Here is an 18873-nt window from a genome sequence, read left to right on the forward strand (position 1 = left end):
AAGACAGCCACATAAGGCCACGATTTCACAACATAGCTCGGATCACAAAATATCATTACTTCTCTGTACCGAATGGCAAATGCCTGCTATGGGATCTAAATTCTGGACTGCTGCTTATGTCACTGTCTTGTCTCGGTAGCTCATACGAGTAGAGTAGCATGTCGGTTCCACTGTATAACCGAAACGTCTCCTGTTTTTTAACGCCTTATAGTATAGACTATAGTATATAAATATTATTGACAACTTAAACATTCAAGATTTTGCAAAAGATACTGCAATTCATTATTTAACAGATGTATTTAATAATTAGTATTAATATATCTAATTAGTCAATAACTGCAACAGTGCGTTTTCATTCAATCATAACATGAATAAAATTGAATGCACATTAAATTAAACACTATTGCAAACACGTATATAAAGCAGTTAAAATCAACTGAAGGGGTGAGAATGAAATAGTTAAGATTCACACTTTTAACAAAACTTGGCTCTACTGCAGTATTTGTCCCGCTATGCTGTAACATGTGAAGGAGTGCCAACGTATTTCTAGCGCTTTTTGCGCTACCAACCTTAACTCATCTCCCTCCACTGTAACGAAAATTGTTACTTATGTCAATGTTCCTCTCGATAAAAACCTAATGCAGATCGAGAAGAGAGTATAAGACGCGCAAAGAGTGTAAAATACTGCTGTATTATTACAAAGATTGTATTTGTAGTAGGAACGGTTCATCTATGAAACCGCCAACATAGGAACCAATTAAGGCCGAATTCGAGCTCCGAAAATATATAATTCATCATTATAGGTATTAAAAATTACAGGAAAAGTCCAAAAACATGTACACTCAATGCTTCACTTCCGCGAAATTACAGTCTGTAGTTTGGATTCAGTGACGGTATTATATCCTGGGTTTGAGCTCCGAAAATGTATAATTCTTTATTAGAGACATAAAAAATTGCAGGAAAAAATCTAAAAACTTGTACAGACAATGCACATCTTCCGCCAAATTACAGTCTCTTGTTTGGACAAAGTGAGGCAATATTTCCTGAGTTCGAATACCGAAAGTGTATGCTATAATTGTTTATTAGAGGCATAAAAATTTCCAGGAAAAAACCTAAAAACTTGTATACACACTGCTCGATTTCCGCCAAATTACAGTCAGTAGTTTGGACCCAGTGACGGCATTATTTCCTGGGTTTGAGCCCCGAAAACTTATAATTTTTTTTATTAAAGGAATAAAACATTTCAGGAAAAACTAAAAACTTGTATACACAATGCAAATCTTCCGCCACATTACAGTCTGTAGTTTTAACCCAATGACTGAATTACTTCCTGAGTTCGAGTCCTGAAAATGTATAATTGCTTATTGTAGGAATAAAGAATTGCAGGAAAAATCTAAACTTGTATACATAATGAACCCCCTCCGTTTGATATCGGACTGTAGTTTGAACCTAGTGAGCGTGTTATCTCCTTAGTTCGAGCCTCTTAAAATTAAAATTCATTAATGTCGGTATGAAGGATTTGCTGGAAAATCTAGATCTAAAAAAAACCTTACATATTGAACCCCTTCCGTTAAATTTCAGTCGTCACTGTCTTCTCAGTCATTGTTTTATTCTCTCTCTTCTCTTTCCTTCATGAACTGAACTTTGAAACGAGACAGAGTGGACAGAGGGAAGGCAGAGGGCAGAGAAGGCACAAAAATGACAGAGTGAACTGTGTGTACAGAGAGTGGACTAAAATACAGAGAGTGAACTGTGTGTACAGAGAGTGGACTAAAATACAGAGAGTGGACTGAGAGTACAGAAAGTGGACTGTGAGTAGGCCTACAGAGAGTGGAATGAAAGGACAGGCAGTGGACTGAGAGAACAGAAAGTGGTCTGAGAGGAAAGAGAGTAGACAGAGTGGATAGATGGAGCATTGTGGGGATAGCGATGGCACTAAAAGAAAAGAGAGGGACCAGAGAGTGAACTGAGAGAAGATAGAGTGGACAGAGAGGATAGAGTTGACTGAGAGAACAGAGAGTGTACTGAGACCACAGAGTGTGGACTCAGAGGACAGAAAGTGGACGGAGAGGACAGAGAATGGACTGAGAAGGCAGAGAGTGGACTAATAGGACATAGAGTGAACAGAGAGTGACCTGAGAGAACAGGGAAGGTACAGAGTGTAGACTGAGGTGACAGAGAGTGGACTGAGAGAACAGAGTGGGGTGAAAAACTGAGAGTGGATTGAGTGTACAGAGAGTGAACTGAGAGGACAGAGAGTGGGCAGAGAATAGAGAGGACTGAGAGTGAACTGGGGAAACTGCGAGTCAGAGTTCTTTCCTCTGAGTCCTCTCTGTGCTCACTCACTGTAATTTCAGTATCGGTACTCTCTCTTTGATATCGGTCCACTCTGTTTCCTTTCCCTTTTCTACTACCGGTACCTCAGTCCTCTCTCTCTCTTCTCTCGGTCCAATCTGCGTCTTCTCAGTTCACTCTTTTTCTCCTCAGCCCACTCCATCCTGTCAGTTTTCTTTGTATCATTTTCCGTGCTTTCAATCCACACAATGCACTCTCTGTAATCTCTGCCCCTTCTCTGTCCTCTCAGTCCACTCTCTCTTCTCTCAATATACTCAACATTCTCTGTGTCCACTCTCTTTTCTCTCAGTTCACTCTCTGTTCTCTTAACTCATTCCCACTCCTCTTATTCATTCCCTATGCTCTCAGTCCACTCCCTATCCTCTCAGGCTACACACTGATGTCTGAGTCCTCTCCCTGTCGTCTCCGTCCACTCTGTCTCTTCATTCCATTCTCTGCCCCTCAGTCTATTCTCTGTACTCTCAATTCACTCTCTGTAATCTCTGTCCACTTTCTGTCCTCTCAGTCCACTTCCTTTCCTCTCAGTCTACTCTCTGTCCCCTCCGTCTACTTTCTGTCCTCTCAGTCCACTCTCTGGTCTCTCAGTCTACTCACTATCCTCGCTCTCCACCTTCTTGTCACTCAGTTCAGTCTCTGTTCCCTCTGTTCTCTTAGTTTACTTCCTATCCCACAGTGCTTTATCTATTCTCCCAGGCTCCTCTGTCCTCTCAGTCCACTCTCTGTACTCTAATTCCAGTCTCTGTTCTCTCAGTCCTTGCAAAAGTTTCTACTGCTATAGGACATTTGTCACAGCGTTATATCAACATGCCAACAGCACCTAAAGGAACGGCAAGGGTTAAGCACGGATTTTATACGATTTCGCGTTTTCCTAACTATATAAGTGCAATTGACTGAGCACATGTGAAAATACAATCACCAGGTTGAGGAGATCCAGAAATCTTCAGAAATCGCAAGATTTTTTTTCAATTAATGTGCAAACTGTGTCTGATTCTTCCTTGTTGATTCGAGACATTGTGGCTAGGTTGCCAGGCTCATCTCATGACTCACATATTTTTAATTCTTCAAGAATTAAGAGGCGATTTGAAGATGGAGAATTTGGTGCAGCCATTCTAGTTGGAGATAGTGGATATGCTGTACAAAATTATCTCATTACACCACTGACAATTACACATACGCCAGAGGAACAACTTAAAGACTAGAAGTCCAGTAGAGAGGAGCTATGGGGTATAGAAAAGAAGATTTCCTGTTTTAGCTACTGGAATCAGACTAAAATTGGACAGAATTCATACTGATGACCAGTTGGATGCCATTATCGCTGTGCATAACTTCCCTCAAGCAGCTAACAATCACCCAAATGTAGCAGAAAATAATGTCAGGCGAAACCACCTTATCCATCAGTACTTCCATCATTTGTTGGTGAACCAGTGAAGGAAGAGATTGCATTAACATAAAATAAGTTTTATTCACTGCAGTACATGTAACATTGCTTATTATTCATGTTAAACTTGGATATTTTCAAAAGTATATATTATAATTTACTTCACTGATAATTAAGCAGTACCAGTAACTTACACCATAATTATTAAGCCTAAAATTGTTATTTTTTTTATACCTGACTTATTATCTTGTGTGATGTAGCTTTAGATGCAACACAACCTCCATAATATAGAATCTAATGATGACCTGACTTAACTGTAACTGTGTTGTATAAAATATTACTACTGATACACAAACATTTTAACACATTATAGTGTAGTCACAATTCATGTAAAAATTCCACTTTATTTTAATTACACAGTGATGTTACAAGTTGAAATATGTCTGCATTTGTATCAAAATTATATCAATGTCGGATTTCAATGACAGAACGTAACTAAATACTTGAAATATGCAGTTTGTTTATTTTCTAACATATAAGAAATTAGCTGAAGGGAATATACTGTATATTTCATATTATGTTCATGTCTATTAAAATAATTAGAAATGAAACTAACAATTGATTTATGAACATTTTGATGTCATGTTATAATTAGGCCTAGGCCTACTGTTTTTTTCTAATGTATTATTACTATATTATATAAGCCATATATAAATTATGTGATAGGTGATAACATGCAATAAATTTTCTTTTTCAATTGGAATTAAGTTAAACTACCTACTGATTAACTTGTTATTCAATTACTTAAGAAGCTACATAAATTTAAATATCTTCTGTTTTAAGTAGCATGATAACCTGATGTGATATGTTGATTATGGTATTATTAATACAGTGAATAATATAAACCGAATGACTTTATGAAAATATCAAAATGACATCATAACATATTAGGATCACTAAAAACCACTACAAAACTGAAGTTATCAATACTGCCTTTAAATATATAAGTTACCGGTACCTAAAGGGATTTAATACGTTAGATTAAATTTTTTAATTTAAATAAAAAAGAACATATAGACTTGAACAAAATAAACACCATAACTACATCAAAATCTTGTGATTTCAGTTAGCTGTTTGTTTTAAGGTCCAATTCCCTATTCCTAACATCAAGTTCAAGAATTCTTCTTTTCATCTCAAGATCAAACTCCTTATTTTTTATATAAAGTTCTGTGAGTTTCATCTTCACTGTATGTTCTTCTTTCATAATATTGTATATGTTACCGGTACTTTAAATTCATGCTCCATCCTTTGGAATTAAATTTGATCCTCTATTACTTGTTTTTCTTGCCAGAATGCCATAAGTTTATTTCCTGCCAATGAACTGTCTTGTGATGGTCTTTTCTTCTTTACTAGGAGTGGAGTGGAAGTAGGTTTCCTTAGGTCCCTAATACTGAATTGACTGCTACATGAAATGGCTTCTACTTCATTAATTTGTATATTACCGTGAAATACTATTATATTGGTATATCTTCAGTTACCTGATCAGTGGGATTTGAATAGTCACCTGCGACAAATGCTTGGGATTCAGAAGCTACAGACTTGTATAGATTCACAGATGAAAAGGGAATTACATTGGAATTTTGAATTGATTGGATTTGAGGAGGAAATTGTGCTTTTCCAATGTTTGCAGATGGGTGCTCCACAGATGCGAGTAGTGATGACTGGCCAGTACAATCTGAGTCACATACAGATGGTGGCCCCTCAAGTTGTATTGTGCCAATAATCTCTTTTATTTTAATATAAGTTATTATTAAGTTCGGTTGATTTGGGTCTCCACCTGCACCTATGTGTATTTTTTAGCTTCGGAAAATCTCCTTTTACAGGTGTTTTTGAGGTTTTCATACTTCCCCTTTAATATCTTCCAATCTCTTACCGTACTACAGTTCCACTAATTTCATTGAAACTTTCTGCTAGCTCTTGCCAAGCTTTTTCTGTCTTTTAAAGATGTACTATCGGTTTTCTTACATTGTAATATATCTTTCTTTGTACTAACTAAAGAGAGCAGTAAATCAATTTCTACTGGACTGAAATTCTTACTTTTTTTTTTCCCCCTGAATTCTACATTTCTGAACACAGGACCTTACAGTGTACATTAATCAGCTTATGATAATCTGATCAAAATTCGTAATGGACGATGAACGAATCATACATTGCAACCAACCGTTTACTGAAATAAAAATAATACAAGAGGATGACACCTATTATGAATATTTAGGCCCTGGGTTTAAGTCATTGGAAAATTGGACAGAGCAAATGTTGGCACCCTAACCTCTTTCTTTAACTTTATCCCTTCTATTACCAAACAAAAATGTGAAACAACAATTGTGCCAATTCACCAAACAAAAAGCTGTTTTTATTAAATTATTTATAAATATTGATTTTTATTGAGCATGTATTTAACAATTATTTCAACATCCTACCTTAAAATAGTTTCTCTTGCTCCGGGTATTTGCCCATACTAGGCAATTATAAACTAGGGCCTGTGAATATTACATAAATAGTAGATAAGGTCACATACTACAACGTTAAAAATAAAAGCTATTTCCCTTAGAATTATCAAGATCCTGGGTACATCACGTAGGCCTAATTTAGTGGGTTACCGAACACGTTAAAAAGCTAGAAGTTGTCTTCCTGAAATTAATTAAGATCGTGATTTTTGGAGGAAAGGAATAAACTAAAGGAAATTAATTTTTATATTAAAATGGATCCACACATGCCACCAGATAATGCATATTAACACGACACAAATTATTGTACGATCTTGCCTACCAGAGAAAAGTGGAATCGAGAACGCTTTCCAATAAATTCAAGAAAACAGCTGATTAAATGATACACAACACTTCACATGGGTATAAATGATTTATTTATTTGTGAAACTAGTAGATACATTCCTTCTTTATTCGAGTTGATTTGATTATAGCATTAATTCTCTGTAAAAAGCTGATACCGTGATCTGTGGCTGACATGTTACTGACGCGCCATCAGTAATCTTGGCTCTGACTGGGTTGTTGTTCAGTGTAGCCAACACATGAGAAGCCAATAGCATCTAGTGCCAACATTAGTTTAAACGGATGGGCTGTCTGACATTTATTGAGAAAATGGAAGCATGTTTAAACTGAATAGTAAAGTTGAACGGGTTTAATTTATCCCAAGTGTAACTAACTCTGGAAAAAACGGCCCTAAACGATGCAATATAACCAACGAGCACAGAATACATAGAGTAGACACTAGCATCTTAATACTATTGGACGGAGTGAAGCCGGTTTGATGGACCTGACGCCATCTTGTTGCTACCAAAACATTGCAAAATAGCTATTACGTTATAGAAGATCTTATGATAATAGGAATTCCATATGTCCCTAATTTCCTGGAGGACTCACACTTTCTTGTTTGTTTCGTAATACAGAATCGCTGGGCACGTATTTTTAGCAAAAATTGCAAAACTGTCATCGATAAACCACATATATACTTATTTAAATTGACAGCTCTTCAAATTGCAGTATGGTATTTAATGGGTACTCTGGAAGGTTAAACAAACAATAATGATAAAAAAGGAAGATAACAGTTTGATGTTATTTTGCTACTAGTCCAATGAAAATGCTAGCCTATAATAATTACTTTTATATGTTGATCCATTTGCTTCAATTTAATAATGCAACTTGCTTCTTAACGTATCATTCTCTTCCTTTTGCCAGTATTTCGTATAGATGTCCCGATTTTGTTTAGAGAAAAAGTGGAATGGTCTAAACCATATAATATTTGATAGGCTCTTCGTTTATAGTATATAATTAGATTATAACGGCGAACAAAAGTGAAGTTTTATTACCAAGTGGGTCAAGTTAGATCACGACCGAGTTAATGAAGCTACTAAGTCTGCAAAGCATAAGTCTGATTTCGTGATTGTAAAAAATAATTACAATAATATTAATACACTATTCCGTTTTCTTCATCAAACGAATACGTGCATTCGGTTGAAGAGAAACCTCGATACACCCATTTTCTATAGCACGCGACACAAACTTCCAACATGGGTTGTTAGGTTAGCTTCGCTCGTAAATGCAAAGTCTGCAAAGCATGTCTGATTTCGTGATTATAAAAATTAATTATAATAATATTAATACACTATTTCTTTTTCATCAAACGAATACGTGCATTCGGTTGAAGAGAAACCTCGATACACCCATTTTCTATAGCACGCGACACAAACTTCCAACATGGGTTGTTAGGTTAGCTTCGCTCGTAAATGCAAAGTCTGCAAAGCATGTCTGATTTCGTGATTATAAAAATTAATTACAATAATATTAATACACTATTTCTTTTTCATCAAACGAATACGTGCATTCGGTTGAAGAGAAACCTCGATACACCCATTTTCTATAGCACGCGACACAAACTTCCAACATGGGTTGTTAGGTTAGCTTCGCTCGTAAATGCAAAATCTGCAAAGCATGTCTGATTTCGTGATTATAAAAATTAATTACAATAATATTAATACACTATTTCTTTTTCATCAAACGAATACGTGCATTCGGTTGAAGAGAAACCTCGGTACACCCATTTTCTATAGCACGCGACACAAACTTCCAACTTGGGTTGTTAGGTTAGCTTCGCTCGTAAATGGTAAGTCTACAAAGCGTAAGTCTGATTTAGTGATTATAAAAATTAATTACAATAATATCAATACACTAATCCTTTCTCTTAATCAAACTAATAGGTGAACAATTTACAATACGAATATAACCGACTAACCTAGGATAAATGATTCATTATCTACCGGTCATAAGTACATTTCGCACATGCATATTTATCTGTGATAAGTTATTCAAGGGATTTTTTTTGAAAGCCTGTTTGTGCAACCATACGCAGCACATGTAGGCATATTGAAATTAGTTCATTTATTAATTAAAACAACGATGCAACATTACAGTCAACTGCCCATGTGCTAACCTGGAGCCCAATGTTTTGGTAGCATCATAATGGCGACTGTCCACAAAAGCGGCTTCACATTCAAGCTGTTCATGTCTACTCTATGCATTCTGTGCTCGTTGAATATAACTGCCGCCATTTGTTATGTTGAGTCTCAGCCAAAGACGTTTTATAGTTTAACCTAGACTCACTACGAGCGCTGTTCCTCGACCAAAAATTGAACACTTTCGCGCATAGCCACTGCCATCGTGATCTAATACAGGCCGTAAGGCAGACCACGTGACTCGCTTAACAGCTGATCGCGAAGGGCGGTCTTTCAACCATATGAATTAGTTGCAGTGCATGAAGAATAACATATATTTCTCTGAAATGCGGTGTAATTGCGTCAGTAAAATTTTAAACAGTGATTGTGAGACACTTGAGACACAATTTACTTGCAATTTAAGGTATAATATTATTTTTGGTGTGAAAATTACGTTGTTGCATGCAAAGTTCGTATGTGTAATACCTGCCTTTATTTCGATTAAATATTGCGCCCTTATGTGGTTAAGTGAAATTTTGGTCTTATAAACAGTAGGCTAAATATGTGTAATAATATATACGTGAAAGTGAAACACTGACTGGCATGTAAAGTAAGTTGTGATTAGGCCTAAGTGCAGCGTTACCGATGTTACTCTTGTCTAATCCATTATTGTTAGTTTACCGTATTTGTCTTATTAAATTTAAATTATTGCGCCCTTTTTATTTGTGAATAACCTACATTATACGAGTAAATAATACGACGTTTGATAATATATACAATTTGAACTAAAAACGAGATACATATATATATTACGAAAAATTATACCCTATAGTTTTAATTACTGTTACAGTATCTAGAATTGTAATTAGTTGAAATAAAGCACTCATGCTTCATTACGAAATTCTTGCACATTCATTTATGCACGTTTCAACAATTTTCAGTTGCATCGCACGCATATTTTAATGCGTTGAAGTTATAGGTTATGTTTATACTATCAGTACTTGCCTTATTTCCATATTCGCAATTATGCATTATAATTAAGCATAACGCTACGTATAACTTATAATAAATGCAATTTGTCTACACTTCAATTGTATTTATTCGTTTCAGACGGTACTCCAGTCTGAAGTCTGATTAGTTTAATATGTTACTAGGGCTAAACTAGCGCTGAGGTAGTTCCCTTCGTATTCATACATCTTGCATATACAGATTAGTTCGGTTCGTTCAGGATTTTAATATGCCTTGCTTATAGGATCAAATGCATCTCCACAAAAAAATAAATTCAACTGTTTTCAGTCCAGAAATTACCGGAACTATACCTCAGCGCTACTAAGTAATATAACGTATGTACATTTCATAGGAGGGACTGTGGTGAATTTTCTACATATAAGTAAGGACGGTAACCGTGTTCTGAAGTTTATCCTAAAAATATATTCTTCTTTATTAAATCTCAAAACAGTTTTCGTTCTCAACTTAAGCCTAAAATGTTGACGCAGATAGGTTATGTTAACATGGTAAATTCTCTTCACATAAAAATAACACAGTTTTATTTATTATTCCTGCCACATTATGCAACACATAAATGGAACTTATGCACATATTACATTGAATAAAAATTTAATTGCATTATTTATTTGTTCCCTACTATACTGGGTTGTAATGAATTGTATTTATCTAACCTACCAGATTAGCACACAACTGTACATACACTAATTTCATAGGAGGGACTGTGGTAAATTTTGTACCTACAAGTAAGGAAGGTAGATGTGCTAAATTAAAATCACAATATAAATAATTCTTCTTCATTAAATCTCAAAATAGCTTCCATTCCAAACTTAAAATGTTGATGCAACCAGGTTATGTTAACATGTAAAACTTCGTTCACATTAAAATAACACAGTTTTGTAATTATTTCTGCAACATATTATGCAATAAGAAGTGTGAAGGGGTCTTATACACACATTACACTAAATAAAATTGAGCGCCGACACGCTATAAAGTAATATATTTCACTCAGCTCCGTATACTCAAATAGAAAAGCCCGACTCATCGAGTGACGTCACACAACCTGCATTACGGCCTGGTCTAGATCACGATGGCAGTGGCATAGCCATCTTGGGGCAGAGAGCCATGTGATTGCAATATGTTTACATCACAATTCCGCTTAATTTGAAATAACATAGAAGGTTATTAAGTATTATTGAATGTGTTAGGAGTAAGCGCGTATTAATTTAATCAATAGTGTGTGTGTATATAGTGTTTATATAGTTTAAATGAATCGTTCTCCTGTGATATACGTGAAATCACAGTGTAGGCCTACTATTTTGCTACACTATACATAGCCTATATTGTATTAGGATATTGTAAAATGACTGAGAACATTAGTACATATTTATTGTGTTAATAGAAGAGAATGTTTTATAGGAGTAAGCGCAAACTTTCTTTTTAGATTTCCATTGCAAAAGACTGAGCTTCTTAGTAAATGGTTATCTGCTGTTAAACGCGATAAATTTATACCATCAATTCACCACAGGCTTTGTTCAGTTCATTTCATAGAATCTTGTTTCTGGAAGACTAATGGTAATAAATTACTGAAACCTGACGCAGTTCCATCAGTTTTTAATTTTCCAGCCCATCTCACAAAGGTAATCACAAAATAAGTTTAAAAGGCCATAGACTAGTTAGATTTTTGACCTTTAAAATAATGTTTTTTTTATGTTCATTTATTTGTAACTTATATTGAAGTACGGTACTGAAAGTTACTTATAATATAGATCCATGTCTATATTTTGCAAATCATAATTAAAATGCTCATAAGTTAATGTTTTTTATGTGTTGGAACCCGTATGTCCACATTCAGAATTCTTACCACTTCTAAAATTTATTTCAGATTGAACAACCACCCCGTAGAGTATTAAAGAGATCATTAGAATCAGACAAACATGAAACAAATGAAGAAAGTAACAGGTTTCCATTGCAAAAGCCTGAGCTTCTCTGTAAATGGTTATCTGTTGTTAAACGCGATAAATTTATACCATCAATTCACCACCAGTATTGCTTTGCACAAGAAGATAATTAGACAGCATCTCTCTCAATCAATTTTATTTATGAATCAATAAGTGAGTGCAAAATAAATCTGGTTAAGTATTTTCATACTATCTAGATATGGCCTAGTTACAATATTTTGACATTCTTGCACATATTCGATTTAATAAAATAACAGTTGATGCATTTTATTGTTTATTGAAATAACCATTATTAGGCCTAAGCAAAATGCACACAGTGTGCAAGATTAAGTTAATGGCCTAACTCGATTAATTAAATATTTCAGGAACTCCATCGGTACAGATTTGATGAATTGTGTAAATATGACTAGGCCCAATCACGAAGACAAGAATTTTTAATTGACAGTTTTAGCATAACAGCTTAATATTTGTTGTTCACAAAGATGACGATTACTGACTGACAGTTCCAATTTCTCCAATTATTTGCTGTTGTAGACTACTATAGGAATGCAGGTGATTACGTTTCACTGTTTATATTTGTTTTTATCCTTGTTACTCTTTTAGCTTATATTTGGTTGTTTTTTATGGTATAGTAATAAATCTTAGTGTCTTTTGCGTTTGTGTTCTATCAACATTACTTTTCGTCCGCTATTTTTCACGACTGCAAGATGCACACAATGTGCAAGATTAAGTTAATGTTCTCACTCGGTTATTGAAATACATTTCAGGAAGCCCATCCTACGGAAATGATGAATTATGTAAATAAATACCCCCAAGTCACAAAGACGACGATTATTGACTGACAGTTGCAGGATTAATATATTTGATTATTTGATGTTATACCACAAGAATGCAGGTAATTACGTTTTACTATTTATATTTGTCTTTATCCTTGTTACGCTTAGGCTCATGTTTGGTTGTTTTTATGTTGTATAGTAATAAATCTTAGTTTGTTTTACGATTGCGTTCTATCAGCATTGCTTTCCATCCGCTATCGTCACGGCCCCAAGATGGCGGCGAGCGATCGCTTCAATTTGGGTCCAGTCGTATCTTCTGCGCAGCCGGCAGTGTGGGGACTTGGTCTCAGCTATTGTGAAATGTACCTGCTAAAACGGTTTAAGTACATGTTTCTGTAGGGCACCAGCTTTATCTATGGTGTGGTAGCTCCTTTACTTGTCTGTGTCGTGCGCATGCGCAGTGTCCCATCATTGGACTTTGAAAAATTTCTTGCGGGACACTAACTGCAGTTTCTCCCAAAAATTGTTTTGTGGGAGTGCATTTCTTACACCTATGGGAAAGCTACTAATAAAATATTGTAATAATTACTCAACAAATGGCATAGGCCTAAGGACTCTACATTTTTGGAAAAGTTTGTCTGTGTGGCTTAGGAATATTTTTTAAATTTCATTCTAATTGTTAGTTTTTAATATATAAATGGTGTAAATGCATTCATTAAATTAATGTTTATAATATTATAATTTGTGATTTTGTATTGTTTGCGATCATTAACACTTAATCTCAGAACTTTGTAAAACTTTATTTCAACATTATTTAGCTATTTCAACGTCATTTAGACAAAAAAAATCGTTGTGTAGACTAAGAATCGAACTCGCATCCTTCTACAAAACACGCAGAAGTCTTAGCGTCTGAGCTATTGAAACGACACGAAAGCTTTCCTTTCTATGCGGAGTGTCGATCTAGTCATGAAGGTTCAATGTCGATTTAACTACATGATTTATGTATTTATCTATTATTTACGTCATATTACCATTTTTTTTTTTTGGAGTGAATTTGGAAACGATGCTAGTAACAAACCAAATAGCCTGAATTTAACTCAATATTCGATATCTTGTGTATCAGTGCTCTGGTCTCTGATCATGCGCAGTGTGATTCTGATCCATATTCACAGTCAGATCAGCGAATAGGGATTATAAAGAATGGACACTTCACGTCGGTACCTTTGATGTAGCCGGACTGATTTCAATGACCTTCAAGCCAGCTAGAGCGTGAGATTCTGCTTTCTCCCTAGAGTTGGCGCAGAAATCACACCAGCTATCAGTCGACACAGCGGAAATATGACACACATAATTAATACATCTAGGTACATTATGTACTCAAATAAAATAAATTGGATCCATAAAATAATAAATCCGTCATTAACTGTAATGTCTAGACTCTAGAGTTCCTTTATAATGAGAGTTCAGACGTTGACCCCAACAACAATTAAAATATGTAATGATTTGATAGTGCTGAAAATGGAAAAACAAAACACTCATGAGAAGTAAAACCATATACCTGTATTATTTAATTCAATCAATTATAATTAATGCAGTGCATTGAATGGTAATAACAGTTACATTTATACTTCTAATCACAAGTTTGAAAATAATTCAGAAGCAAATGACTTATAACTTATAATAAACTAATTAGATCTATTCATTAATAATAACAAAGTTTCATTTGGAAATATAATAGATTTAAGTCAATGATAGGCTATTTATTTATAAAAAGTGCAGCGAAGAGCATGGGTATGGCTGATAAGAAATATAATAGAAAAAAGACTAGAATTTAACCTTGAGACAATATTGACTTTATAGATTATGAAAAAGCCTTCGATCGGATCAATAGAGCTATATTGTGAAAAATTATGGAGGAAAGAGGATACCTCTTACATTTAATAAAAGTAATAAAAAGTTTATATCGAAACACAGAAATTATAATTAATACCGGAAAATAAAGAACAGAACAAATAAAAATTAACAGAAGTGCGAGACAAGGATGTGCTTTATCACCCACTCTATTTAACATATACAGTATATATTGTAAGACAATGGAAAAAAGAAGTAAACCCAGGAATAAAGCTTACATCCAAAAACAAATGTATAAATACCTTAATGTTTGCAGATGACCAGGTTATTATACCAAAAAGTGAAAATGATCTGCAACATGCAATAGGTACATCACTTTAACCTACTGTGTGAGAATAATAATTGTAAAATTTCTTACAAGAAACTAAAGTTATGGCCTTTAAAGGAAGATATTCAGTACGTTCTAAGATCATTATAAATGACAATATAATTGAACAAATACCTCATTTTAACTTCTCACGTTGTGATATAAGTTAGCAACGAAAAAAAGTAGATAACAGACTTAATAAATTTCAAATGTTATGTGGTACAATTCAGAGAACATTAAAAAATGAAACAAGACAAGAAACAAAGCTAAAGTTTTATAAAGTAATGGTCACGCCTGTTCTAACCTATGGAAGCGAATCATGGACTTTAACCAAGAAAGAATAATGGATACAAACTGCAGAGATGAAATTTTTAACACAGGTAAAAGGTTGCACATTAGATACTAGATGCAATACGAAAATAATGAAGATGGAAGAACAGAACTGAACATATTTTTCATTAATGATCGTATACAAGAAAACAAACAACATATTGGAAGAATGGAAAAGGACAGGATAGTAAAACATATACTAAAATGTAAACCAGACGGATGACAAGAAGTGGGAAGACCAAGAAAAAGAACATGTTTCTCGACGAGAGGCTCAAGTCAGGATCATCAAGTATTCTTATTTTATTTAAAAAATGTGACACTCTTAGTGGAAGATCCTTTATGTGTATGTAACAAAGAGAAATACTTAAATACGTCAATATTTATTATTCGAGGACGAATGTTATTATGTTTCTTTCAATTTTAAAATGGTTCCCTTTAATAGTATAAATAACTGGTTAAAGGGTTTGGGCTACCGCTGACCCTATTATTACACAAAATATATCTAACAATTACTTTAATTTTAATTACTATGGTAAAACTAATAATACAAAATTATTACATTATGTTATATTATAAACTTTTTCTTTTGTAATTTCCTTGGGCTACCGCCGGTAGCCCCGGTAGCCCGCAAAATACGCCCCTGTAAATAATTTTGTTATAACAAAACAAAATATATTATATTTATATTGATTTTTTTTTTTTTTTTTGCAAGAGCAGGTTGTGAGATTGTAAACTGCGCATCCTGCGCATGCGCGGCCATCTCATGCACTGCCAGTGATATCCTTACTGGTATATACTTCATGCGAGTAAATGGAAGCTTGTTATTCGAATATTTACATGTGAATATACAAATGTACAACGTAATTTTTGCGTACCTACCTCTAAAGACAATTAAACGGAAGCTTGTTATTCGAATATTTACGTTTGACTATACAAATGTGCCACGTAAATTGCGGATCCTTCCCGGGATTCACTTTGTGCGAGAAAATGGAATCTTGCCATTCGAATTCTGTTTATGTTCTTTTTGTATATTTACATGTGAATATACCAAATAATGGGCTTCGTAAATGTTGCGTACCTGCCTGTAAAGGCAATTATTTAACTGGTTCGAAAGTGAGTGTATTTTTATTCCCTAAGGATGAAGATTTATGCTGGAAATATATCAGGGAGATGCATCGGGATAATTTTGTCTCAAATAAATGTGAGGTAAGTATTTAGTAGAATTTGAATAAGAGGTTATGTAACATCAAACTGCTATGTAGCCTATGTTGTAAAACTTAACTTGAGAAACAAAAACTAATGAGTATTAATTTGTATCGCAGGTATGCGAATTACATTTCTGAAACCCAAAATATTGAAAGAGAAGCATCAGTGTGCGATTCGAAGACTGGTAGATAATGAACAACAATTGTAAAATTGTAACGTCCCCGTCGTAAGGAAGGTTAGTTGCAATTTGTAAAGAGAAACTAATTAGGCTACATAAGCTCTAATAGCTTCCTACGATAGTGCAATTTATTAGTACAGTACTGTGACTTGTTTACATCCTGAAAGATTCAGAATAATTGTTTTGCTGCAGGTTTGAGGTTATGACCTCACCACTAATAAGACACATTGTTTTCTTTTATTGTATATTTTCCTTACATTCTATAAACTATCATTAAATAAGAATAGCATAAAATCTTCACCATAATCTAAAATAGTTTTCATATGTAAAATTTATTTCAGATACTGTGCCTTCAAAACTGCCTGAGTGTCCTTCATATCTTTCTGAAGCATCATCATCCAGGGAGAATCTTGATGATCGTAGGGAACGTCTACAATACAATTGGCTTAAATGTTCAATGGAGGAGAGTTTAGCCTATCTGTGTATAATAAACAAATGGAAAAGATATCATTTAATTCTTTAGATGAACTTACTTCTAAATCGAAATTGGACAGTGATTGGGTACTTATGAAGAAAAATACCTCTGTGTGCTTGTTGTTAATTAGTGAATACTGGTTAGGCCTATATGCTTATTAATACAGATTTGTTATTAACAGTGCAGTGCAGTGCTTGTGAACTTACTTCTAAATCGAAATTGGACAGTGATTGGGTACTTATGAAGAAAGATACCTCTGTGTGCTTGTTGTTAATTAGTGAATACTGGCTATATGCTTATTAATACAGATTTGTTATTAACGGTGCATGTGAAAGATATACAAGTAAGAATGATAGACAACGCAACTTTTCCAGTCATGGTATACTGTACACTATACACTATACGGTGAATGTAGAGTATCCAACACCCACTGAACGAATATTTCACTTTTATCACTGCCAATGTTGCGCTATAATCGTATATGCAAGGTAGGCTATAACAAAAACCTAAACTAACCAAACCTAACCTGTCAAAGAAGCAACAAGTTATACTAAATATGTGTAAAATTGGCCTATGTTTCTAAAGTGGGCGGGACATAAGAAACATTGACCCACTATACTGAATGAAATTAGTGTTAGATTTAAAAATTAAGAATATGCAGTACTGACAAAAATTGATTCAACACTTGCTCAACAGCATGTGTACCGATCTGCCAGGAAAAGAGATAATTAGCTTGCTTGTTCAACAAGTTTTTCTGTTAAATTGTAAGAAATCCAGCATGAGGTATTCCAGGAAGTTAATAGTTTTCTGGTTGCTGGTACAATCTGTATCCATAGGCTACATTTTTAAAGATAGATAAGAAGCAATTCAGGTTTATTGTTGCCTTTTGAAATTACATTAAGTAGGATCTGGAATAATTTTTCCACAGATACAATAATAGATCAATAGTCTTCAAATTTCTTAAAATACTTGTCCAAGAAAGTATCATTTCTAAAAGAGGAAGATAAAAATGTCTTACTGCTCGTGGATGAAATCCATTTAATAGCTCAGTTTGATTACAAGAGTGGGAATATAATAGTTGTCAGGCAGAAGGAAATTCACAGTTTTTATGATACGAAGTTTGGACGCAAGTTATTTAGATGCAGCAAATAATAATCTTGGATGTTGCAACTATAAAAACTGTACATTTGTAATATTTGTTTGGAAGGGGTATTATTTTAAAGCTGGAGGAGATAGATTTCCAGGTTTTGACCATAGACAAATAAATAGAAAGACCCCCAACTCAATGCATTACCTTCGACACGCTATTGACGCGACGTCGAGACACTTGGCGGCAAAGCATCGGAACTACATCTTGTTACACATAGCGGCAGAATGCGGAACTACATTCCTTGTTACACGGCCCGATCGGCATTACAGGTATCCGTTATGCCAGCATTAGAGCATGATCGGTACTGCAGATACCTATTATACCAACACATACTGGTATTTTTCATATCGCTAAAGGAGTGTGTAATGGTTTATCAGTTTAAATAACATGTTTAACCACAATATTTATATCACATTTTTGTTTTAACATGTGAATATAAATATAATGGTTGAACATGAAACTGAAAACCATTAACACACTCCCTCTTTTAACACCGTCATTTAACCCTTCTATTAAATTAATTTATCAAATTTGACTAATAAAAGTTTTTGCATCTTCTAGATCAAATATGTAATTGAGATACAGGATGCGAGGATAGGATACTTCTCTCCAAAACACCTTAAGCACTATTTTTAAATAATGTTATGTATCATGTATTGGAAGATAAAAACAAAGATTGACTTTGGAATATTGACTTCGAAGTTATTATTGGTCAGTTATATAATTATAATTCGCTCTTAATTTTTTTATGTCAAACATTAGCTTGAAAATAGTCATAAGATGTTTTGCTGTGCCATAGTACAACGCACGTTCATAAACATTTATAATACACC

At 34.3% G+C, this 18873-nt stretch overlaps 1 long non-coding RNA gene across 1 annotated transcript; it reads left to right on the forward strand.

The window, feature by feature from the left end:
* The first annotated feature begins 14479 nt into the window (after positions 1–14479).
* Positions 14480–18871, forward strand: LOC138705074 (uncharacterized). The gene is made up of 3 exons (XR_011333578.1): positions 14480–16237; positions 16354–16472; positions 16757–18871. It is a non-coding gene; the product is annotated as an uncharacterized lncRNA (long non-coding RNA).
* The last annotated feature ends 2 nt before the right edge of the window (positions 18872–18873 follow it).

This window comes from Periplaneta americana, chromosome 8, assembly GCF_040183065.1.
Source record: "Periplaneta americana isolate PAMFEO1 chromosome 8, P.americana_PAMFEO1_priV1, whole genome shotgun sequence".
In the NCBI taxonomy this organism is placed as follows: domain Eukaryota; kingdom Metazoa; phylum Arthropoda; class Insecta; order Blattodea; family Blattidae; genus Periplaneta; species Periplaneta americana.